The sequence below is a fragment of the Phasianus colchicus genome, chromosome 25, assembly GCF_987193195.1.
Source record: "Phasianus colchicus chromosome 25, bPhaCol1.hap1.1, whole genome shotgun sequence".
In the NCBI taxonomy this organism is placed as follows: Eukaryota; Metazoa; Chordata; class Aves; order Galliformes; family Phasianidae; genus Phasianus; species Phasianus colchicus.
Genome location: NC_143460.1, coordinates 6,253,283 through 6,277,736, shown reverse-complemented (window position 1 = coordinate 6,277,736; position 24,454 = coordinate 6,253,283). Strand labels below are relative to the sequence as shown.

General features: G+C 45.9%; 2 long non-coding RNA genes across 3 annotated transcripts; both read right to left on the bottom strand.

Annotated features, from left to right (window-relative positions):
- Nucleotides 1-8,547: 8,547 nt before the first annotated feature.
- LOC149915068 (uncharacterized) lies at nucleotides 8,548-10,874 on the bottom strand. Of its 2 annotated transcripts, none has more exons than XR_016459889.1 (4): nucleotides 10,658-10,874; nucleotides 9,996-10,066; nucleotides 9,722-9,859; nucleotides 8,548-9,165 (listed from the first exon to the last, which is right to left on the bottom strand). It is a non-coding gene; the product is annotated as an uncharacterized LOC149915068 (long non-coding RNA). The 2 variants fall into 2 exon arrangements; XR_016459890.1 differs by having other exon boundaries at nucleotides 8,548-9,086.
- Nucleotides 10,875-15,437: 4,563 nt separating this feature from the next.
- LOC149915067 (uncharacterized) lies at nucleotides 15,438-24,403 on the bottom strand. The gene is made up of 4 exons (XR_016459862.1): nucleotides 24,225-24,403; nucleotides 20,703-21,223; nucleotides 19,715-20,181; nucleotides 15,438-16,952 (listed from the first exon to the last, which is right to left on the bottom strand). It is a non-coding gene; the product is annotated as an uncharacterized LOC149915067 (long non-coding RNA).
- Between the last annotated feature and the right edge of the window lie 51 nt (nucleotides 24,404-24,454).

Below are 24,454 nucleotides of genomic sequence, written 5' to 3'. Positions count from 1 at the left end.
AAGCAAAGGGAAATCTGAGGTAAAGGCAAAGCAAACAGCAAAGGCTAAGGGAAGGGCAAAAGCAAGGAGAATGCCCAATGAAAGGCTATGGTGAGGGCAAGGGCAAGGAGAGCACAGCAGGGAAGGCCAACGGCAAAGGCCAACAGAACACAGCAAGAAATGCCTAGGTGAGGGCTAAGAGCACACGGCAGGACGTGCCAAAACAGGAGGCCGAGAGGACGTGGCAGGGAACGCCAGAACAAGCAGCCAAAGAGAACATGGCAAAGGAAGCCAATGCAGAAGGCCAAGAGAAGGTGGCTAGGTAGGCCAAAACAGGAGGCCAAGGAGAATGCCACAGGGAACGCCAAAACAGAAGGCAAAGGTATAGACAGCACCCAAGGGAAGGCAACATCAAAGACAAGGCAAAGTCATGGAGAACAACAAAGGGAAGGCCTCGCCAGAGGCTGGGCCTCAAGGGACAGCCTCGGGAATGCCAAAATGAAGGACAAGATCAAAGAGAATGCCGCAAGGAACACCAAAACAGCACAAGACTGATGAGACCATTGCACAGAACACCAAAACAGAAGGCAAAAACCAAGATAATGCCACAGGCAATGCCAAAACGGAGGGCAGGGCCCAATAGAACAATGCAGGGAACGCCAAAACGGAGGGCAAGGCCCAAGAAAACACCGCACGGAACGCCAAAACGGAGGGCAGGGCCCAAGAAAACACCGCACGGAACGCCAAAACGGAGGGCAGGGCCCAAGAAAACACCGCACGGAACGCCAAAACGGAGGGCAGGGCCCAAGAAAACACCGCACGGAACGCCAAAACGGAGGGCAGGGCCCAAGAAAACACCGCCAGGAACGCCAAAACGGAGGGCAGGGCCCAAGAAAACACCGCACGGAACGCCAAAACGGAGGGCAGGGCCCAAGAAAACACCGCACGGAACGCCAAAACGGAGGGCAGGGCCCAAGAGAATGCCACCACAGACATCAGAACAGAGACCAAAGAGATTGCTGCAGGAAATAACTAGGCACAGAGGAGAGGCAAGGGGAACGCACAAGGAAGAGAACGGACAGCCTGTAAGGCACGCTGAAATGCAGAAATTAACTCAAGGTACCCTACCTTGTGTCTTACTAAGTAATGGGTAAACATTGCCCTTACCTCTTGGGCAGATTATTACCATCAGCAAAGTTGGCTTCCGGGGTATCGCAGGAAATGCAGATTTCTGTTCCTGGCTGTTCTCATGAAGAGCCACAGATCACTCTGTGCAGTTTTTACGGCGCTCAGGAGCGCCACAGCTCTCCGCTGCCACCTGTTGGACACAATACAGTAATGCAGGCACTATCCCACATATGCGGGGGCTGCACCCTGTGCACACTGCTCTAATGATGTCACAAAGGAGCATTAGGGATAAAATTAATGCTATTTGTTGGCTTGAATTGTTAAACTAACTACAGCTTCTTTTCTGCACTACGATTGGGATGAAGGTTAATTTGACAGAAAACAAGGGGTGTTATTTTTATTGCTGCATTTCGGGTTAGAGACATTTTTTTTTTTTACATCAGGCTAAGGGTTAGGTTTACAGATGCATTGCAGGTTAATGTAATTATCATTAGAGTTCCCATTAAGCTAGGGGTTCAGGTCAAGATCAAAATTAACGCTGCCTCCCAGCCAATCCCAGAGAGCCAAAGGCAAAGGCGTGCCAAACTCCCAGGACAAGCAAAGGGAAATCTGAGGTAAAGGCAAAGCAAACAGCAAAGGCTAAGGGAAGGGCAAAAGCAAGGAGAATGCCCAATGAAAGGCTATGGTGAGGGCAAGGGCAAGGAGAGCACAGCAGGGAAGGCCAACGGCAAAGGCCAACAGAACACAGCAAGAAATGCCTAGGTGAGGGCTAAGAGCACACGGCAGGACGTGCCAAAACAGGAGGCCGAGAGGACGTGGCAGGGAACGCCAGAACAAGCAGCCAAAGAGAACATGGCAAAGGAAGCCAATGCAGAAGGCCAAGAGAAGGTGGCTAGGTAGGCCAAAACAGGAGGCCAAGGAGAATGCCACAGGGAACGCCAAAACAGAAGGCAAAGGTATAGACAGCACCCAAGGGAAGGCAACATCAAAGACAAGGCAAAGTCATGGAGAACAACAAAGGGAAGGCCTCGCCAGAGGCTGGGCCTCAAGGGACAGCCTCGGGAATGCCAAAATGAAGGACAAGATCAAAGAGAATGCCGCAAGGAACACCAAAACAGCACAAGACTGATGAGACCATTGCACAGAACACCAAAACAGAAGGCAAAAACCAAGATAATGCCACAGGCAATGCCAAAACGGAGGGCAGGGCCCAAGAAAACACCGCACGGAACGCCAAAACGGAGGGCAGGGCCCAAGAAAACACCGCACGGAACGCCAAAACGGAGGGCAGGGCCCAAGAAAACACCGCACGGAACGCCAAAACGGAGGGCAGGGCCCAAGAAAACACCGCACGGAACGCCAAAACGGAGGGCAGGGCCCAAGAAAACACCGCACGGAACGCCAAAACGGAGGGCAGGGCCCAAGAAAACACCGCACGGAACGCCAAAACGGAGGGCAGGGCCCAAGAAAACACCGCACGGAACGCCAAAACGGAGGGCAGGGCCCAAGAAAACACCACACGGAACGCCAAAACGGAGGGCAGGGCCCAAGAGAATGCCACCACAGACATCAGAACAGAGACCAAAGAGAATGCTGCAGGAAATAACTAGGCACAGAGGAGAGGCAAGGGGAACGCACAAGGAAGAGAACGGACAGCCTGTAAGGCACGCTGAAATGCAGAAATTAACTCAAGGTACCCTACCTTGTGTCTTACTAAGTAATGGGTAAACATTGCCCTTACCTCTTGGGCAGATTATTACCATCAGCAAAGTTGGCTTCCGGGGTATCGCAGGAAATGCAGATTTCTGTTCCTGGCTGTTCTCATGAAGAGCCACAGCTCACTCTGTGCAGTTTTTACGGTGCTCAGGAGCGCCACAGCTCTCCGCTGCCACCTGTTGGACACAATACAGTAATGAAGGCACTATCCCACATATGCGGGGGCTGCACCCTGTGCACACTGCTCTAATGATGTCACAAAGGAGCATTAGGGATAAAATTAATGCTATTTGTTGGCTTGAATTGTTAAACTAACTACAGCTTCTTTTCTGCACTACGATTGGGATGAAGGTTAATTTGACAGAAAACAAGGGGTGTTATTTTTATTGCTGCATTTCGGGTTAGAGACATTTTTTTTTTTTACATCAGGCTAAGGGTTAGGTTTACAGATGCATTGCAGGTTAATGTAATTATCATTAGAGTTCCCATTAAGCTAGGGGTTCAGGTCAAGATCAAAATTAACGCTGCCTCCCAGCCAATCCCAGAGAGCCAAAGGCAAAGGCGTGCCAAACTCCCAGGACAAGCAAAGGGAAATCTGAGGTAAAGGCAAAGCAAACAGCAAAGGCTAAGGGAAGGGCAAAAGCAAGGAGAATGCCCAATGAAAGGCTATGGTGAGGGCAAGGGCAAGGAGAGCACAGCAGGGAAGGCCAACGGCAAAGGCCAACAGAACACAGCAAGAAATGCCTAGGTGAGGGCTAAGAGCACACGGCAGGACGTGCCAAAACAGGAGGCCGAGAGGACGTGGCAGGGAACGCCAGAACAAGCAGCCAAAGAGAACATGGCAAAGGAAGCCAATGCAGAAGGCCAAGAGAAGGTGGCTAGGTAGGCCAAAACAGGAGGCCAAGGAGAATGCCACAGGGAACGCCAAAACAGAAGGCAAAGGTATAGACAGCACCCAAGGGAAGGCAACATCAAAGACAAGGCAAAGTCATGGAGAACAACAAAGGGAAGGCCTCGCCAGAGGCTGGGCCTCAAGGGACAGCCTCGGGAATGCCAAAATGAAGGACAAGATCAAAGAGAATGCCGCAAGGAACACCAAAACAGCACAAGACTGATGAGACCATTGCACAGAACACCAAAACAGAAGGCAAAAACCAAGATAATGCCACAGGCAATGCCAAAACGGAGGGCAGGGCCCAATAGAACAATGCAGGGAACGCCAAAACGGAGGGCAAGGCCCAAGAAAACACCGCACGGAACGCCAAAACGGAGGGCAGGGCCCAAGAAAACACCGCACGGAACGCCAAAACGGAGGGCAGGGCCCAAGAAAACACCGCACGGAACGCCAAAACGGAGGGCAGGGCCCAAGAAAACACCGCACGGAACGCCAAAACGGAGGGCAGGGCCCAAGAAAACACCGCACGGAACGCCAAAACGGAGGGCAGGGCCCAAGAAAACACCGCACGGAACGCCAAAACGGAGGGCAGGGCCCAAGAAAACACCGCACGGAACGCCAAAACGGAGGGCAGGGCCCAAGAAAACACCACACGGAACGCCAAAACGGAGGGCAGGGCCCAAGAGAATGCCACCACAGACATCAGAACAGAGACCAAAGAGATTGCTGCAGGAAATAACTAGGCACAGAGGAGAGGCAAGGGGAACGCACAAGGAAGAGAACGGACAGCCTGTAAGGCACGCTGAAATGCAGAAATTAACTCAAGGTACCCTACCTTGTGTCTTACTAAGTAATGGGTAAACATTGCCCTTACCTCTTGGGCAGATTATTACCGTCAGCAAAGTTGGCTTCCGGGGTATCGCAGGAAATGCAGATTTCTGTTCCTGGCTGTTCTCATGAAGAGCCACAGATCACTCTGTGCAGTTTTTACGGCGCTCAGGAGCGCCACAGCTCTCCGCTGCCACCTGTTGGACACAATACAGTAATGCAGGCACTATCCCACATATGCGGGGGCTGCACCCTGTGCACACTGCTCTAATGATGTCACAAAGGAGCATTAGGGATAAAATTAATGCTATTTGTTGGCTTGAATTGTTAAACTAACTACAGCTTCTTTTCTGCACTACGATTGGGATGAAGGTTAATTTGACAGAAAACAAGGGGTGTTATTTTTATTGCTGCATTTCGGGTTAGAGACATTTTTTTTTTTTACATCAGGCTAAGGGTTAGGTTTACAGATGCATTGCAGGTTAATGTAATTATCATTAGAGTTCCCATTAAGCTAGGGGTTCAGGTCAAGATCAAAATTAACGCTGCCTCCCAGCCAATCCCAGAGAGCCAAAGGCAAAGGCGTGCCAAACTCCCAGGACAAGCAAAGGGAAATCTGAGGTAAAGGCAAAGCAAACAGCAAAGGCTAAGGGAAGGGCAAAAGCAAGGAGAATGCCCAATGAAAGGCTATGGTGAGGGCAAGGGCAAGGAGAGCACAGCAGGGAAGGCCAACGGCAAAGGCCAACAGAACACAGCAAGAAATGCCTAGGTGAGGGCTAAGAGCACACGGCAGGACGTGCCAAAACAGGAGGCCGAGAGGACGTGGCAGGGAACGCCAGAACAAGCAGCCAAAGAGAACATGGCAAAGGAAGCCAATGCAGAAGGCCAAGAGAAGGTGGCTAGGTAGGCCAAAACAGGAGGCCAAGGAGAATGCCACAGGGAACGCCAAAACAGAAGGCAAAGGTATAGACAGCACCCAAGGGAAGGCAACATCAAAGACAAGGCAAAGTCATGGAGAACAACAAAGGGAAGGCCTCGCCAGAGGCTGGGCCTCAAGGGACAGCCTCGGGAATGCCAAAATGAAGGACAAGATCAAAGAGAATGCCGCAAGGAACACCAAAACAGCACAAGACTGATGAGACCATTGCACAGAACACCAAAACAGAAGGCAAAAACCAAGATAATGCCACAGGCAATGCCAAAACGGAGGGCAGGGCCCAATAGAACAATGCAGGGAACGCCAAAACGGAGGGCAAGGCCCAAGAAAACACCGCACGGAACGCCAAAACGGAGGGCAGGGCCCAAGAAAACACCGCACGGAACGCCAAAACGGAGGGCAGGGCCCAAGAAAACACCGCCAGGAACGCCAAAACACTGGGCAAGGCACAAGAGAATGCCACCACAGACATCAGAACAGAGACCAAAGAGAATGCTGCAGGAAATAACTAGGCACAGAGGAGAGGCAAGGAGAACGCACAAGGAAGAGAACGGACAGCCTGTAAGGCACGCTGAAATGCAGAAATTAACTCAAGGTACCCTACCTTGTGTCTTACTAAGTAATGGGTAAACATTGCCCTTACCTCTTGGGCAGATTATTACCGTCAGCAAAGTTGGCTTCCGGGGTATCGCAGGAAATGCAGATTTCTGTTCCTGGCTGTTCTCATGAAGAGCCACAGATCACTCTGTGCAGTTTTTACAGCGCTCAGGAGCGCCACAGCTCTCCGCTGCCACCTGTTGGACACAATACAGTAATGAAGGCACTATCCCACATATGCGGGGGCTGCACCCTGTGCACACTGCTCTAATGATGTCACAAAGGAGCATTAGGGATAAAATTAATGCTATTTGTTGGCTTGAATTGTTAAACTAACTACAACTTCTTTTCTGCACTACGATTGGGATGAAGGTTAATTTGACAGAAAACAAGGGGTGTTATTTTTATTGCTGCATTTCGGGTTAGAGACATTTTTTTTTTTTTACATCAGGCTAAGGGTTAGGTTTACAGATGCATTGCAGGTTAATGTAATTATCATTAGAGTTCCCATTAAGCTAGGGGTTCAGGTCAAGATTACAATTAACACTGCCTCCCAGCCAATCCCAGAGAGCCAAAGGCAAAGGCGTGCCAAACTCCCAGGACAAGCAAAGGGAAATCTGAGGTAAAGGCAAAGCAAACAGCTAAGGCTAAGGGAAGGGCAAAAGCAAGGAAAATACCCAGTGAAAAGCTATGGTGAGGGCAAGGAGAGCACAGCAGGGAAGGCCAACAGCAAAGGCTGAGAAAACACAGCAAGAAACACCAAAACAGAAGGCCAAGAGAACACAGCAGTAAATGCCTAGGCAAGAGCTAAGAGAACATGGCAAGAAATGCCAAAACAGGAAGCCAAGAGGATGTGGCAGGGAACTCCAGAACAAGTGGCCAGAGAGAACATGGCAAAGAAAGCCCATGCAGAAGGCCAAGAGAAGGTGGCTGGGTAGGCCAAAACAGGAGGCCAAGGAGAATGCCACAGGGAACGCCAAAACAGGACACCGAGGAGGACATCACAGGGAACGCCCAGGCAATGGCTATGAGATGGCAGGAAATGCTGAGGACAACGGCCAAGAGAACATGGCAAGAAACACCAAAACCAAACGCTGAAGAGAATGCAGCAAAGAAAGCTAAGTACAATGGCCAAGACAATGGGGGCACAGAACACCAAAACAGGACAGCAAGAAAATGCAGTAGATAATGTCTAGGGTAAAGAGAAGGAGAACACTGCAGTGAAAGGCCAGAGACAAATAGAATGTGGGAAGAAAAGGACAGGCAGCCTTTGGGGTACCCTAAAATGCAATAAAGAGCTCCGGGAGTGCTACGTTGTACCACGCTACATAATGGGTAAACATTGGTGTGCATACGCTGCCCTTACCTGCTGGGCAGACAATTACCAGTCAGCAAAGTGGGATTCTGGGGCATTCCAGGAAATCCAGCTTTCCGTTTCTAGCTGTTCTCATGAAGATTCACACATCTCTCCATGCAGACGTTACAGCACCTGGGAGAACCACAGCTCCCAGTAATGCTGCACAGTAACGAAAGCACTACCCTGCATACATTGGGGGGCTGCACTCTGTGCATGATGCTGCTCACCAGCAGCACAGTAGCTGAGAACAACACACAAGAAAAGGCTCAAATACCCAACAACACTTTTGCTTCCATCTCCTCTGTTAACTGCTCATTATATACAGCCCTCACCTTTGGCTGTGCAGGTGGGGATTGAGAAAGCAATGCCACCCCCACCAACAACCTCCCTGCCCCACACTGAGAGTCAAGATAGGGTTTGGATCACCTGAGGAACCTGAACATCCAGGAGTCTATGGGTCCCAATGAAATGCATCCCAGAGTCACGACGGTATTCGCTGATGCAGTCAACAAGCCATTCTCAACAGTATTTGAGAAGTTGTGGCAGTCAGGTGAAATCCCTGGTGAGTAGAAAAAAGGCAACAGCACACCTGTTATTATGGATAAAAAGGATGACCCTGGGAACTATCAACATGTCAGTCTCACCTCTGTGCTGTGAATGATCGCAGAGCAGATCCTCCTGGAAGTGACTCCAAGGCACATGTTCCAGTGCATCACCACCCTGAGTGAAAAACTTCCTCCTAATATCCAACCTAAACCTCTCCTGTCTTAGTTTAAAACTACTCCCCCTTGTCCTATCCTGATCCACCCTCATAAACAGCTGTTTCCCCTCCTGTTTATCCACTCCCTCAAGTACTGGAAGGCCACAATGAGGTCTCTCCGCAGCCTTCTCTTCTCCAGTCTAAACAAGCCCAGTTCCCTCAACCTTTCCTCATAGGAGAGGTGCTCCAGGCCTCTGATCATCTTAGTGCCCTCCTCTGGACCCACTCTGAGAGTTCCAAGTCCTTCCTGTGCTGGGGGCTCCAGGCCTGGACGCAGTTAAGCAGATGGTGCCTCATGAGAGCCGAGTAGAGGGGGAAAAGAAAAAAAAGAAAAAAAAAAATCACCTCCCTCTCTCTGCTGGCTGTTCTTCTTTTAATGCAGCCCAGGATATAGTTGTCTTTCCAGGATGCAAGTGCACACTGCTAGCTCATGTCCAGCTTCTTATCCACTGGGATCCACACGTCCTTCTCTTCAGGGCTGCTCTCAAGCGGTTCTTTGCCGAGTTTGTATAAACATCTGGGATTGCCTCTTCATCAGTGACATTGACAGTGGGGGTCAAGTGCACCCTAATGACACCGAGCTGTGGGGTGCAGTGACACACCAGAGGGATGGGACACCATCCAGAGAGACCTCAACAGGCTGAGTAGTGGGCACTCAGCAATGTACCTTCCCAGCCCAGAAAGCTAACTGTATGCTGGGTTCCACCCAAAGATGCGTGGTCAGTAGGCAAAGGGAGATGATCCTGCCCCTCTGCCCTATGCTGGTGAGGCCTCACCTGGAGTGCTGTGTCTGGATTTGGATGGCTGCAGTGTAGGACACAGACATAGAGCTGTTGGAGTACATCCAGAGAATAGCCACAAATATGAACCAAGGGATGGAATGCCTTTCCTATGAAGAGAGAAAATTGGGGCTGTTCAGCCTGGAGAAGTGAAGGCTCTGAGGTGACCTGGTAACAGCCTTTCAATACCTAAAGGGAAGAATGAGAAAAAATTTAGGTTAGATATAAAGAAAATCTTGTGAGGGTGGTGACACAGTGGAACAGGTTACTCAGACACATGATGGATGCCTTGTCCCTTCCAAGGTGAGGCTGGGCCAGGTTCTGGGCAACCTGATCTAGCTGTATCACAGAGCCTCTCTGGACCAGTCCCAGTATTCAGCAGACCAGGGACCTCACTTCATCACACTGTTGGGAACCAGAGCTGTAGAGCTATTGAATGGGGGACAGGGGATGGAAGGAAGAGGGATGGGGGTTTGGGTGTCATAGAGATTAGGAAACTAATAGGATCTCCAGACAATTAGGATGGAGATGTCTGGGGTGATGCTGAGTACAGTGGTCCAAAAGAGGACAATCCTTGGCCTTCTATAAAGATGAAGTCAGATCTGCTGTTCAAACAGAAAGGACTGTAGGATCCCAAGGTGGTCAGTCACAATGTGCTCTGAGAACAATGCCTTGGGATCCATTACCATTGACAAATTTGTAAGGGAGATATGGGAGAGAACCAGACAAAATAGGAACAGAATACCTGTTATCACTATGCTTGAGTGGTGCAGACCATATTAAGCACAGTGAGGATGAAGCAGATGGCCACTACGTTCTGGGAGTGTTCTTCAGGTCCTGGCCGAAGCACCTCACTCTATCATCAGCCGTGTAGTGCAGCAGGCTGGGAGAATAGACCCCATAGAGAAAGGTGAGCCACCTGCAACCCATTTGATCCCTAAGTGAGCTTCCCACAGCCATTAGAAACCTGCCTGCATACAAGCTAGTGCACAAACACGGGGCTTGGAATGCTCTGTTACCTGCTCAGTAGATCTCAGAGTGCTTACACCCCTGATGAGACAAACTCCAGCAATCCCTAAACCCCATCAAGCTAAAAAAAAAAAAAAAAAAAAAAAGAGATCAGCTGATTTATTACATGTAAGGGTGCACAGAATGCCTTTAAACAACTTTGTATGCTTGGAAGCAGTGCATAACACTCTTAACTACAGTCATGAAATGGGATGATAGAGGTGCACACAAACCATGTTTGGAGCCCCAGGTTGGAGATCATGCTATAAGAACCATGAAATGGTGAACAGAGATGGAACCAGAAGATAACAAGCTCAGAAAGATTTGCTTAAAAGACCTGGAGAATGAAGAACCTCTTTATGGAAAAGGACGTTAGCTCTGGGCATTCCCATAACAGCAATGCTCGGTCAGCTAACCAGCATTATCCTGAGGCTGATTGAAGCATTCCAGAAATGAGGGAGCAATGAAAGAAAGAAACATGTGTCAGTCCTTCAATCACCATATCAGAGAAAGGGAGATAACACCTTCATCTCCCTTAGAGAAGAAAAAAGGGCATTGTGATGACAAACATGCAAATACAGCTGCTCTAATCCAGTTTGGGATCCCCCCAAAAAGGTGGAGCTCACAGCCCTGAAATAAAGAAGGAATTACATGCCCCGTTCCAAATACTCACCCCACTCTCCCAGGGAAGCTGCCGCCAGGATGCTGCACCTATGGCTGCCAGGCCTTAAATGTAGTCAGGATACCCCCAGAAGGGGATATCACAGCCCTGAAATAAAAAAAAAGAATAAGTTACCCCATTCCAAGGATGAACACTCAGCCCACACTGCCAAGGAAGCAGTCTCCAGGTAGAGATGCTGCACTTGTGGCTTCCACCCCTTAAAATGTGGTCAGGATACTAGAGGAAAAAAAAAAAAAAAAAAAAGAGAGAGATTACAGCCCTGAAATAAAGAAACCACTTACCCCCTTCCCAAGAACCAACACATCCCCATGCTCCACAGGAAACAGTCTACAGAGATAAACGCTGTCCTTACAGGTGCCAGCACTTAAATGAGGTCAGGAAGCCCCCAAAATGGGAAAAAACACAGCCCCGAAATAAGAAGGAATCACTCGCCCTTTCTCAAGGACCAGACCTCGCCCCACACTCCATGGAGAGATGCTGCCCTTATGGTTTCCACCCAATGAAAGCGGTCAAGATGGCAGCAACATCAGTAACAAGGCATGGCAGCAACATCAGTAACAAGGCATGGCAGCAACATCAGTAACAAGGCATGGCAGCAACATCAGTAACAAGGCATGGCAGCAACATCAGTAACAAGGCATGGCAGCAACATCAGTAACAAGGCATGGCAGCAACATCAGTAACAAGGCATGGCAGCAACATCAGTAACAAGGCATGGCAGCAACATCAGTAACAAGGCATGGCAGCAACATCAGTAACAAGGCATGGCAGCAACATCAGTAACAAGGCATGGCAGCAACATCAGTAACAAGGCATGGCAGCAACATCAGTAACAAGGCATGGCAGCAACATCAGTAACAAGGCATGGCAGCAACATCAGTAACAAGGCATGGCAGCAACATCAGTAACAAGGCATGGCAGCAACATCAGTAACAAGGCATGGCAGCAACATCAGTAACAAGGCATGGCAGCAACATCAGTAACAAGGCATGGCAGCAACATCAGTAACAAGGCATGGCAGCAACATCAGTAACAAGGCATGGCAGCAACATCAGTAACAAGGCATGGCAGCAACATCAGTAACAAGGCATGGCAGCAACATCAGTAACAAGGCATGGCAGCAACATCAGTAACAAGGCATGGCAGCAACATCAGTAACAAGGCATGGCAGCAACATCAGTAACAAGGCATGGCAGCAACATCAGTAACAAGGCATGGCAGCAACATCAGTAACAAGGCATGGCAGCAACATCAGTAACAAGGCATGGCAGCAACATCAGTAACAAGGCATGGCAGCAACATCAGTAACAAGGCATGGCAGCAACATCAGTAACAAGGCATGGCAGCAACATCAGTAACAAGGCATGGCAGCAACATCAGTAACAAGGCATGGCAGCAACATCAGTAACAAGGCATGGCAGCAACATCAGTAACAAGGCATGGCAGCAACATCAGTAACAAGGCATGGCAGCAACATCAGTAACAAGGCATGGCAGCAACATCAGTAACAAGGCATGGCAGCAACATCAGTAACAAGGCATGGCAGCAACATCAGTAACAAGGCATGGCAGCAACATCAGTAACAAGGCATGGCAGCAACATCAGTAACAAGGCATGGCAGCAACATCAGTAACAAGGCATGGCAGCAACATCAGTAACAAGGCATGGCAGCAACATCAGTAACAAGGCATGGCAGCAACATCAGTAACAAGGCATGGCAGCAACATCAGTAACAAGGCATGGCAGCAACATCAGTAACAAGGCATGGCAGCAACATCAGTAACAAGGCATGGCAGCAACATCAGTAACAAGGCATGGCAGCAACATCAGTAACAAGGCATGGCAGCAACATCAGTAACAAGGCATGGCAGCAACATCAGTAACAAGGCATGGCAGCAACATCAGTAACAAGGCATGGCAGCAACATCAGTAACAAGGCATGGCAGCAACATCAGTAACAAGGCATGGCAGCAACATCAGTAACAAGGCATGGCAGCAACATCAGTAACAAGGCATGGCAGCAACATCAGTAACAAGGCATGGCAGCAACATCAGTAACAAGGCATGGCAGCAACATCAGTAACAAGGCATGGCAGCAACATCAGTAACAAGGCATGGCAGCAACATCAGTAACAAGGCATGGCAGCAACATCAGTAACAAGGCATGGCAGCAACATCAGTAACAAGGCATGGCAGCAACATCAGTAACAAGGCATGGCAGCAACATCAGTAACAAGGCATGGCAGCAACATCAGTAACAAGGCATGGCAGCAACATCAGTAACAAGGCATGGCAGCAACATCAGTAACAAGGCATGGCAGCAACATCAGTAACAAGGCATGGCAGCAACATCAGTAACAAGGCATGGCAGCAACATCAGTAACAAGGCATGGCAGCAACATCAGTAACAAGGCATGGCAGCAACATCAGTAACAAGGCATGGCAGCAACATCAGTAACAAGGCATGGCAGCAACATCAGTAACAAGGCATGGCAGCAACATCAGTAACAAGGCATGGCAGCAACATCAGTAACAAGGCATGGCAGCAACATCAGTAACAAGGCATGGCAGCAACATCAGTAACAAGGCATGGCAGCAACATCAGTAACAAGGCATGGCAGCAACATCAGTAACAAGGCATGGCAGCAACCAATAACGCATGAATCACTCACCACTTTCCAAAGGTCTGCACTCACTCCCAAGGAGACAACCCCCAGGTAGAGATGCTGCCCTTACTGTTCCCAGCCCTTAAATGTGGTCAGGGAGGGGGTGGAGCCAAGGTCAGCCCTATCCGGTCCCATAGGTGAATTGCTTCCACCTGTGCTCACAGGGCTGGCTACACCCTTCACCAGGTGCTCAATCACTGCTTCAGGCTGTGGCCTAACTGTTCCCATAAGGCCTGAAGCAAAAAAAAAAAAAAAGACTAGTAACCAGCTGGTGATTGGATCTGCCTGTCTGGCAAGGGGAGTTTTATCAGTGGATGAGCAACAATGGCACGCATATTTTGATTCAACTCTGTCCTCAAAGGCAATTGGTAAAATTGCCTGACTTTCTAAAATTGGTGACTCTGCTGGTGACACTGGGGTGACACTGGGGTGACATTGGGCTAGGATGATGTGGGGGGGTGATGCTGAGGGGTGATGTTGGAATATCATGGGGGGGACATCAGGGAGTGATGTTGGAGTGATATTGTTGGGGGGAATGTAGTGGAAACCCTAAGTTGTGGCTTGAAACAATAATTGAGAAGGGACAAACCAGAGGAGCTCAGGTGCACAAAACGCACCTGAGTGATGAAAGGGGTGGATCCTGGCTCCACCCCCTCCCAGGCCTCATTTAAGTGTTGTCAGCAGGAATGAGCAGCTTTTGCTGGAGGTCCCTGCTTGCTTGAGGTCTTCTAAAGTTAAGCAGATTTTGTTCCTTGTTTTTGTGTTTACAGCTGCTGTGTTTAAGCAAGTCCTCACTTATTGCAACCTAGGACTTGCTTTTTTGCTATTGTTGTTGCATTTTCCATTGTGTTGTAGCATTACAGGAGATAATTATTGGTGGGGGTGATGTTGGGGTTTTTTTGAGTAGTATTGTTGGAGTGAAGCTGGGAGGTTACATTGCGATAAGACTAGGATGGTGTTGGAGTTTCACTGGGGGATGACATAAGGGAGTGATATTGGGGTTACACTGTTGGGGTGACACTGGTGGGGGCACACTGGTGTGACACTGGGGTGAAACTGGGTTGACGTTGTGCAGTGATGTTGTAGGGTGATGTTAGAGTATCTCTGGGGGATGAGATGAAGGAGTGACGTTGTTGGGGGGGTGACATTATTGAGGTGATGCTGGGAGGGAAGTGAGGGAGGAATCATGTTGGGGGGGTGACATTATTGAGGTGATGCTGGGAGGGAAGTGAGGGAGGAATCAGGAAATGACGTTGGGGTGATGTTGTTGGGGTGACAAGGGAGAGACGTTGGGTGGTGATGTTGGGGTATCACTTGGGGTAACATCAAGGAGTGACATTGCTGGGGTGACATTACTAGGAAGGATATTAGGCTATCCCTACCCTAAGAGGGGTTTCAACAGGGAGTGACGCTGCGGTGATGTTTGGAAGTGATACTGGGGAGTGCTGGTGGGGTGTGGCTGGGATTGACATCAGGAAGTGAAGCTGGGGGGGTGACACTGGAGTGAAATTGGGATGATACAGGGATGATATTAGGGGGTGACACTGGGGGTGATGTTGGGGTATCACTGGAGGAAGTGATGTTGGGTTGATGTCGGGGAATGAAGTTGTGGGTTGATGTTGGGGTATTACTAGGGTTTAACGTCAAGGAGTGATGTTTTGGGGGGATGTGGGGGTGACGCTGGGGTGATGTTAAGAGTGACGTTGGGGGAGACATTACTGGGGTGAAATTGTTGGGGTGGCACTGGGTTTATTTTGGGGAATGACATTGAGAGGTAATGAGTATGACTGGAGGTGACATCAGGGGGTGATACTGGGGGAACGTTGTTGGGGTGATACAAGGAATGACACTGGGGTGGCACTGCTGTGACAGTGGGGTGATATTAGGGAGTAATGTTGGGGGGATGAGGTTGGGTTATTGCTGGGGGGGGGGTTCAACGGGGGGGTGACACTGGGGTGATGTTGTAGTATTACTGGGGGCTGACATTGGGGATACTGGAGAATGTTTCTGGTGTGTCATTCTAGTGACAAGGGTGATGTTGGGGCTTTTCTGGAGGGAGTGACATCAGGGAGTGAATGCTGGGTGGTGATGTTGTTGGGATGTTATGTTGGGGATCTAAAGGCCCCTGACTGAAGAATGATCCTGGAATTGAATAAGGTATTTTGGCAGTTTTAAGGGAGTTGATATTTGTGGCTGTGGCTGCAAATGTTTTGTGGAGAGTGCTATCCTTGGTATTTGGTCTTGTTCTTGCAAAGACTTGTTTTGCAAGTTGATGTTCCACTTGGGCTCTGTATCACACGCTGGCCGCATGGGTACAGCATGCAAGCGGAACAAACCCTACAGACCCTGGGGAGAATGAAAGCAGGAGAAAGCACGGAAGTGCACTTTGAAGTGGGGGATGCCGTGCTGGTGCTGCCAATCGAATCTACCGCTGGCATGTTCCTTCTCTCTCCTCTTCGGTGACTTGCCATCTCTCAAGGGTCAGATAGTAATAGCACACCTGCTTAGGGAGATTCTGCTTCCCACTTAATGGAATTATCTAACATTTCAGAGAGCGACGCTGGAGGAAGTGACACTGTGGTTGTGGTGGAGTGATGTTGGGATATCAATAGGGTTGACATCAGCAAGTAGCACTGGGGTGACATCATTGGGGGTGATGTTGGAGTACCACTGGGATTTAACATGAATGACTGATGGTGGGGTGAGAGCGTTGGGGTGACACTGGGGGATGACAATGTTGGAGTGACACTGAGGGTTGATAGTGTGGTGATGTTGGGGGGTGACATTGTTGGGTTGATGCTGGTGGGTGATGTTGGGATGACAGGGGGGTGATATTAAGGAATTACGCTGGGGGAGTGATGCTGGAGCATCCTTGGGGGGTGACATTGGGGTGTTGGGGCTGATGTTTGGGGTGAAATAGGTAGGGTTTGGGAGTAGAGTTTGGGGGAAAATAATAATGATTTGGGGCTGATACTTGGGATGAAATAATGAGGTTTTGGGAGCTCAATTTGGGGTGAATTAGCAAGGACTTGAACCTGGAGTTTGGCGTGAAATACTGATGGTTTGGGGCTGGAGTATGAGGTGAAATGGGCTTTGGAGCCTATTCGGATGGCAGTTTTCAATGTAAAAAACATGTTCTTTACAGTTTCCTTGCAGGAAGAGGATGAAGAAACTCTGCTTTCATGCAGGAGGGGATACAATATACCTTCAGCAGACTCCCACTATTGCTCAAGCCACCTCACTGAACTTTGACAGAAAGTTTCACTGCCTTAGAATGTGAAATTGTATCCATGTGTAGATATTTTAATTGCAGGCACATACCCTGGAAAGGTGGGGGAAGTGGCAGCAGCACTAGATGACTCAGAAATTGAGATTCCACCTGCAAACTGTCAGGGACTAAGTAAAGAAGTAAAATTTTAAGGCAGCAAAGACCAGTAAAATTGTGCAGACTTGACTGAACCAAAGTGAAGATATGTGAACTAGTGTGAACAGAAGTGAAGCCGTGCAAAATTTGACAAAACCATGTGAACTTCATGGAACCTCAGTGAAGACCAGTGATCCTGTAAAGTCTTCAGTGAACCAGGGCGGACTTCTGCAAAGCCCAGTGAAGACCCACAAACCTGTACAAAGATACCATGAATTTGCACAGACAATACAAGTAAACCAAGTGAAAACCCACAAAATTGGGCATCCTTCGGTTTATTTGGGTTTGGAATTCTGGCAATGCAACCCAACTGGATAAGTCCCTTGTAGACTGGTAGTATTTTCTTCACAAATAATGAAATCTGAATCAGTAGGACATTGTTCATGCCCTATTACCTGACTCTTACCTTCTCCTCCCCTGGTTTCTCATTGCCTGAGTACTTCAGGTTCACAAAAGACGAAAATTAAGAAAAAAAGAAAGAAAAGAAAATAAGGGGAAAAGAAAAAGAAAAAAGGGAAAAGGAAAGAGTAAAAAAAAGATGTAGAAAAAGAAATGGAAAAAGAATAATAAGAGGAAATAGAAAAGGAAATAATTAGAATTATAAAAAGAAAAATTATTAGAAAAAAAAAAGAATTAGAACAGGAATAGGAAAAAGACAAAATAATTGGAATTAGGAAAATAAATAGAAAACGAATTGGAAATAAACTAGAAGAAGAATTGGGAAAGGCTGTGGAAAAAACTGGAATTAGGAAAAAAAGAACTGAAATTAGAATTACAAAAAGATAAAGGAAAAGAAAACTAATTAAGGAAAACAATTAAGAATTAGAAAAAGATAAAAAGTAAAAGAATGAAAAAGAATTAGAAAGAGTAAGAAATAGAAAAGAAACAATAAAAAGGAAAAGGGAATTCTAATTATAAAAATTATTAGAATTAGAAACAGAAAAAGAAAATAGAATTAGAAAATGAAAGAGAAAAATAATTAGAAAAAGAAAAATGAAGAAGAATTAGGATTAGAATTGGAAAAAGAAAAAAATGGAAAAAGAATTGGGAAATGAGAAAAAAATTTTAAAAAAATATTAGAAAAAGAATTGGAAAAAGAACTAGAATTAGAAAATGAAAAAAGAGTGAAAAAAATTAAAAAAAACCATTGGAAAACGAGTGAGAAAAAGTCTAGAAAAATATAAAAATAGAACTATGAAAAATAAAAGAATAAAAAAGAAAAGAATTAGAAAAAATAGAATTAGAGAGAAAAACAAGAATATGGAAAAGAAAATGAAAAGAAAAGGAATTGGACAAAAAAGAACAGAGAAAATAAATGGAAAATAAAATAGATGAAGAATTGGAAACAGAACTGGAAATGGAATCAAAACTGAAAAAAGAATTGGAAAATGAAAAAGAAGAGAAAGGAAACAAAAGCACTAGAGCAAGAGAAAGAATATGAAAAGGAATTAGAAAAAGAAAAACCAATGGATAAAGAAAAAGAATTAGAATGATAATTGGAAAAGGAAAAAGAACTGCAAAAACTGAAAATGCAAAAAGAAAAACCTGGAAACAAAAATAATTAGAAAAAGATTGAGAAAAATAAAATGAATTAGAAAAAGGAAAAATATAAAGAAAAAAAATAGAAAAATATCAAGAATTACAATGAGAAGTAGAAAAAGATTTAGAATCAGAAAAAGAAAAAAAACTGATTCAGGAAAAGGACAGAAAAAAATCGAAAACAAATTTAAAAAAAGAATCAGAAAAGAATTAGAAAATGTAAAAGAAAAAAACTGAAATAGAGAAAATGAAAAGGATGTGGATTGGGGAAAAGATTTGGAATGGGGAAAAGAAAAAGAACTACAATTAGAAAAAGAGTTGGAGTTAGAAAAAAATGAAATAGAAAAAAGAAAAAAAAAGTTGGAAAAGAATTAGAGAAAGAAAAAAACAAGGAGTAGAATAAGAATTAGAAAAAGAATTTGAGAAGTCATTAGAAAAGGAGAAAAGAAAATGAAACAAGTATTAGAAAAAAAACAAAGAATTATAAAAAGAAAACGAAGAATTAAAGTTAGAATGAGAAGTGGTAAAAGGAAACGAAAAGGAATTGGAAAAAGAAAAAGAATGAAAAAAAGGAAATTTAGAAAAAAAAACTAGACAAATAATTAGAATTAGACAAAGAAATAGGAAAAAAATGGAAAATTATCCAGAAAAAGAGAACGCAAGAACTACAATTAGAAAAAGAACTGGGATTCAAAAACGAAAAAAAAGGAAATAGAAAAAGGAAAAAGACTTGCAACAGGAAAAAGAAATAGGAAAAGAATTAGAAAAAAAAATAGAAAAACAAAATAGATTAGAAACAGGAAAGAAAAAACAGATTTAGAAAGAGATAAAGAGAGATTTAGAAAAAGGAATGGAAAAATAATTGGTAAAGGAAAAAGAAATGGAATGAGAATTGGAATGGGAATTGTAATATGATGAAGAAAAAAATATGGAAAGGAATATGACAAAGAAAAGGAACATAATGAAGAAAAAGAAAGAAAATTGGAAACGGAAACAGAATTGGAAACAGAATTAGCAAAAGAAAGAATTAGAGGAATAGAAAAAGAATTCAAAACAAAAAAGAATTGGAAAAAGACTTGAGAAAATAAATTAGAAAGAAAAATAAAAGGAAGTAGAAAAGGATATAAAAGAATTAGAAAATGAAAAGGAGAAAAAAGAAAAAGGTAAAAAGGAAAAGAAAGGGAAAAAACAAATTAGAAAATTATTCAGAAACAGCAATGAAAAAAATAAAAGGAACTGGAAAAGGAATCAGAGAAAAGGAAAGCATTACAATTAGAAAGCGAATTAGAAAATGAAAATAAATTAGAAAAAGGGGGGGAAATAAAAAAAAAAAAACACGAAAGAGAACTGGAAAAGTAGTTAACTCTAGAAACCCCAAGTCATACACGGCCCTCACTGGAAGCCTGTTTTGGAGCCTACCTCTTCTTTTTGCATCTCACTTGGTCAAAGCAGAGCAGTCAGCATTTGGGTCGCTGTAGCTCCAATGAGGCACAGATTGACAACATGAAACACTAGAAAAGAGAAACAAGAAACACTGCATAACGGCAAGAAATGATATTAAACCCAAAAAGAAAAGAACAAACCCATGTTTGGTAGGAGTGGCAGAAGCCGCAGGCATCCCATTGGTAATTGGGAGCCTAAGCCAGCTACTGTGGACGTGGTGAGTGTTGGTCAAGCTAGAGTTGAACTCCATCAGGGTACGTTTGGACTTTGTGAGCCCTAGAAGACAAGGAGAGAGAAGGAACCAGGCGGCGGATGTGAGAGGCAGTGCCAGTGGAGCATCCCTTCAAGGGACACTTCTCCTGTCTCACCCAGGACAGCTTCTCTCCTGTTTTTTTTTCTTCTCAGGGTCTGCATGCTTTGTTTTGTTGGCACACCGCATCTGCCTGGCCAGAGAGAGATATGGAGACCAAGTGGAACACTTGCTTGTAAGTATATGGTGGGGAAGATGGTGTAAAATAAGAACATCTGGTGAACACAAAGTGAGCACGAGGGACAACCAATGCCATGAATATAGGACCTCTACAAGCATGGGAGTGGCCTCAGGGGTCAACATAGCTTGTCGGACAAAATAAGGAGTGCATCTTGGCACCCATCTATGGCTCTGGTTTCCTGCTGTAACCACCAAGAGCCTCAGTACTGTCCTCACACGGTTCAGAGGGCCACAGTTCTCCAATGCTACCTGTTGAACACAAGACAAGATCTTCTAATAAGGATGAAGGAATCACCCCTTCAAAGCATGTGGGCATGTCTAACACTGCAACCCAAAGGGATCAGGAAGGGCAATAGCATCTGGAGTCTCCAGTCCTGGAAGGAGAAAAGAAACCTCCACACGAGATACTAAACAACACGGGTTAGTAAGACTTAGGTGTCATTCTAGAAACCACAAGTCATACACAGCACTCACCCGAAGCCTGTTTTGGAGCCTACCTCTTCTTTTTGCATCTCACTTGGTCAGTGCATAGTAGTCTGTGTTTGGGTCATTGTAGCTCCAATGAGGAGTCAATTAACAGCCTGGAAAACAAAGGAAAGGAAGAGAAACACTCCATAATGGCAAGAAATGATACTGAACCCAAAAAGAAAAGAACAAACCCATGCTATTTGGGAGAGACAGAAGAGCTATTAGTACTGACAAACAACACAAGATGGGAGCAGAAACAACGACATAAAATACTCACGTTATTAGTTCTAATGCAGAAACAACATTCCATTCCTACATAAGTACACAAACACTGTGTAACTGCACAAAATGACCATGACCACTTTTGAGGAGCATGCTGCTCCATGAGAGCTCATGCAGTGGGAGAATGAGGAATGGCTGAATCCAGGTCCATGATCTCTTTTGGTACCATGTGGGGTAGCTTCTGGAGACTGCAGGACTCTGGCATGACAAGCAGCCCACAGGCAGGAACAGGAGAGCATCAAGATCTGCTAGCGAGAAAGAAAAGGAAATCCCTGAATCTTCTTTCTCCACAAGCATTTGGGATTCTTTCTTCTTTGCAGGAAAAAAAAACCAACTCCATTGTGATTCAGTCCCAGCACAATTATTAGGTATATGGTATGTACCAAAACATTGCATATTGTTAGGACAAAAGCTGTGGCATAGTTAGTGAGAGGATCACAAGTAAAATTAACTAGATGTCATCAAGATTAAAATTCTCTTTGAAATTTGTTTGCATTGTCCCAAATCACCTTTCAAAATTCAGTGGGTAAAGCATTTCTTTTACCTTCCACAACTTAGAGCTAGGGAGACATTATTTGAATTATGGCAAGTGCATCTACAATTAACTGGTGGACTTTTTATATTAGTTCTTTCCTACTGAGATAATACACTAGATAATAACTGCTGATTTGTTCCCAGTGCTGATAGGGAAAACTGCAGGGGTGTAGCAATGCACATAGATCACTTGTTAATCTGACACCCTAGTTTTATTCTTTATCCTGCATCTCTCCGGAGTTGGGGGCAATCAGCCAGTACTATCCTGGCCCCATTCATTCCCTGAATGCATTTAATCACTGTGTTTAACCATGGTTGAAAGGGTTAAGCCTCTGTTAGAATTAGAATTCAGTCCCATATGCCCAGTACGGCAAATATGGGCATGGCCCCATGAGCAGCCAGTGACTGTGATAAGGCCATCATAAGCAATTACAAAAATTAATCTGAAGAAGATTCCTGTCCAAAACAGTGACTAATGATACCATGGGGATCCCAGAGAAAGGAACAGAGCGAGAAGGGAACATGTGAGGCACAGAAATAGGATCAGCATTCGTTAGCATTTGGAAAACAAGAGAGAACTTCCCGGTTCCAAAGGAACCAAGGTTAGAGGAAGCATAACTGGAAAAGAAAACAAAACAAACATGAAACTTCCTGGTCCCAAGTGAAGCAAAGTTAGAAGGTAGGTGAAATCCAGATAGCTAATTTTGTACATTTCCTCCTGATCATCTTGAGCCTTTCAGATGTATTTGTTAAGAGTCTCCCTGAGGGTTAAAGGGACAGGACCAGTGTGGGGCAAATCAATCAACACTAGTTGTCCTGGGGAGTAATCATCCCAATAATCAGCTCTTTGAGTAAGGGACCACAGGGCACAGTGGTTGCCAGTGGCGGTCCCCAGTAACCCTCTGATTCCTTTTCAATCAACAGGATCTGATCTCCCACTGTTAGTGGCACTTTCCACACATACTGATTTCCTAGGTGTGTAACCAAAATCCTTCCTTTATTTGGCTAGTTCTGTAGCAGAATAGGGAGACCTTCTCGATACAAACATCAGAATACCCACTTTCAGTCTCTTCGTATGCATGCCCAGTTTCTATCAGAAGGCAGAGAAGGATCACCAGGTTTTCTGATTTGTCTTTGTAATCAATTCCTGCAAGGACTGAATAATTTGGGTTTCTGCCATGTGCTGTTCATTGTGGATCTCTACGGCAGCAGTAAGAGCAGCTCCTGGAACTGCACAAGTGATTGATTTTCCCTTTTCCTCCACCATACGAGTTTGCTTGTGGAGGGAATCTATATGATCCACAACTCCCTCTAAGTTGGGCCAATTATTCTGTGCCCAATTCATCTCCATGGGGGAGAATTTGGCACCATGCTTTTCTAAGAGGTCAAGGAGCGGATTCCTGCCCTCATTCCTTTTTTTTCTTAATTTCCTTTTTTTTTTTTTTTTTTTTTAAATGATCATGACTCAAAATGAGGAGCAATCTCTTTGGGGGGGCAAACACATACTATCAAAGTCTCAACAATTTACTCCTTACACCCCCAAAGTGTACACACATACTCTCTTCTACCCATAGGACACTTGCTGCTACCACCTGGACACATTCAGGCCAACCTCGAGATACAGGGTCTAGTACTTTGGACAAATATGCAATAGGCTTTCTCTAAGATATTTATAAGCATTGTTGGAAATAGCCAAATAATTTTCCAGGACAGTATCTCTGATCTTTATATCTATCTTTATTTGTAATGGCGGGCCTCCTGCAAGCAGGAGAGCACAGAGAAAACAGTGTTACATCTTTTATCCCCTACTGCCCGGACCCTTATCTCTGTCTTCTCTGGCTCTTCATTGGCTGAGTACTGCAGGTTCACACTCTTTCGCGACACTTCATTAATCATACCAATACCAAGAAAACACAAATCCTTACCACCCAACCACAAATATCTTAATTGGTCGACTGCCTTCTAACAACTGCTTTCTTAACAAACATCTGGTCATAACTTTTGGATGTCTGCTTTACAACATAAACATAACCTCTTAACTGCTTCATTACCCCTAGTATTAATGCCTTTTACACTGGGTCATTGTTCAGATCATCCACCTGTCCTTGCTTAGAGATAAACTTGGAAGGAGGACAGAGGGCAATATCTTGGAGCCTGCCTACGGCATCCTAACGTTCCCACAGAGTGGGACAGTTCTGCTTTGTGTAAAGGCCCGGACTCCTTGAGAGTTTGTTCAATGGACTTCACTTCTGCTGGCCTAATGAACAACCATACAGTATGTTTCCCAGGTCAGAATACTATACCCACATTGTTTAGAGCATTTAAAGTCTGTTGCAGCTTCAGGAGAAAGAATTGGTCACGTAATTCGGTAACTATGTCTCTAAAATATGTTACCTATATGCATATGGTAATCTTCCTGTCCACATCAGCTATTTCTAAGGATATGTGACAGCTTCATTCTTTAGATCAATTGCCATTTTCAAAGTTCAGTGTAAAAACACCACTTTCACTTTCCACAGCATTTACCAGAACCACAGAACGGCAGGGGGGCTGAAAAGGACCACAACGATCATCCAGCTCCCCAGAACCCCCACACCCCCTCGCAGCCGCCTACAGCCTCAGATCTCGCTAGATCCCCCCCGTCGCCTCCCTGCAGCTTCCTGGAGCCCCGCACAGCCCCTCTCCCCGTCCCGGGACCGTTCTCCCGCACACCTCCGGCACAGCTGTCCTCAGCACTCGCTCCCGTCGCGCCGCGGCTTCCCTCTCGGTGCTGCCCGGACAGCTCCGGCTGCCGCCGCGCTGTCCTGCGGGGCGGCCCAGGCGGCAGGAGCGGCGCTCTGCGAGGAGAGCCGCGCCTCCGACAGCCGGCTCCCAACGCTCGCTCCCGCGCACGGCGGCTCGGCCAACAGCAGCCGGCGGAGCTACCGCGGACCAAGGAGACC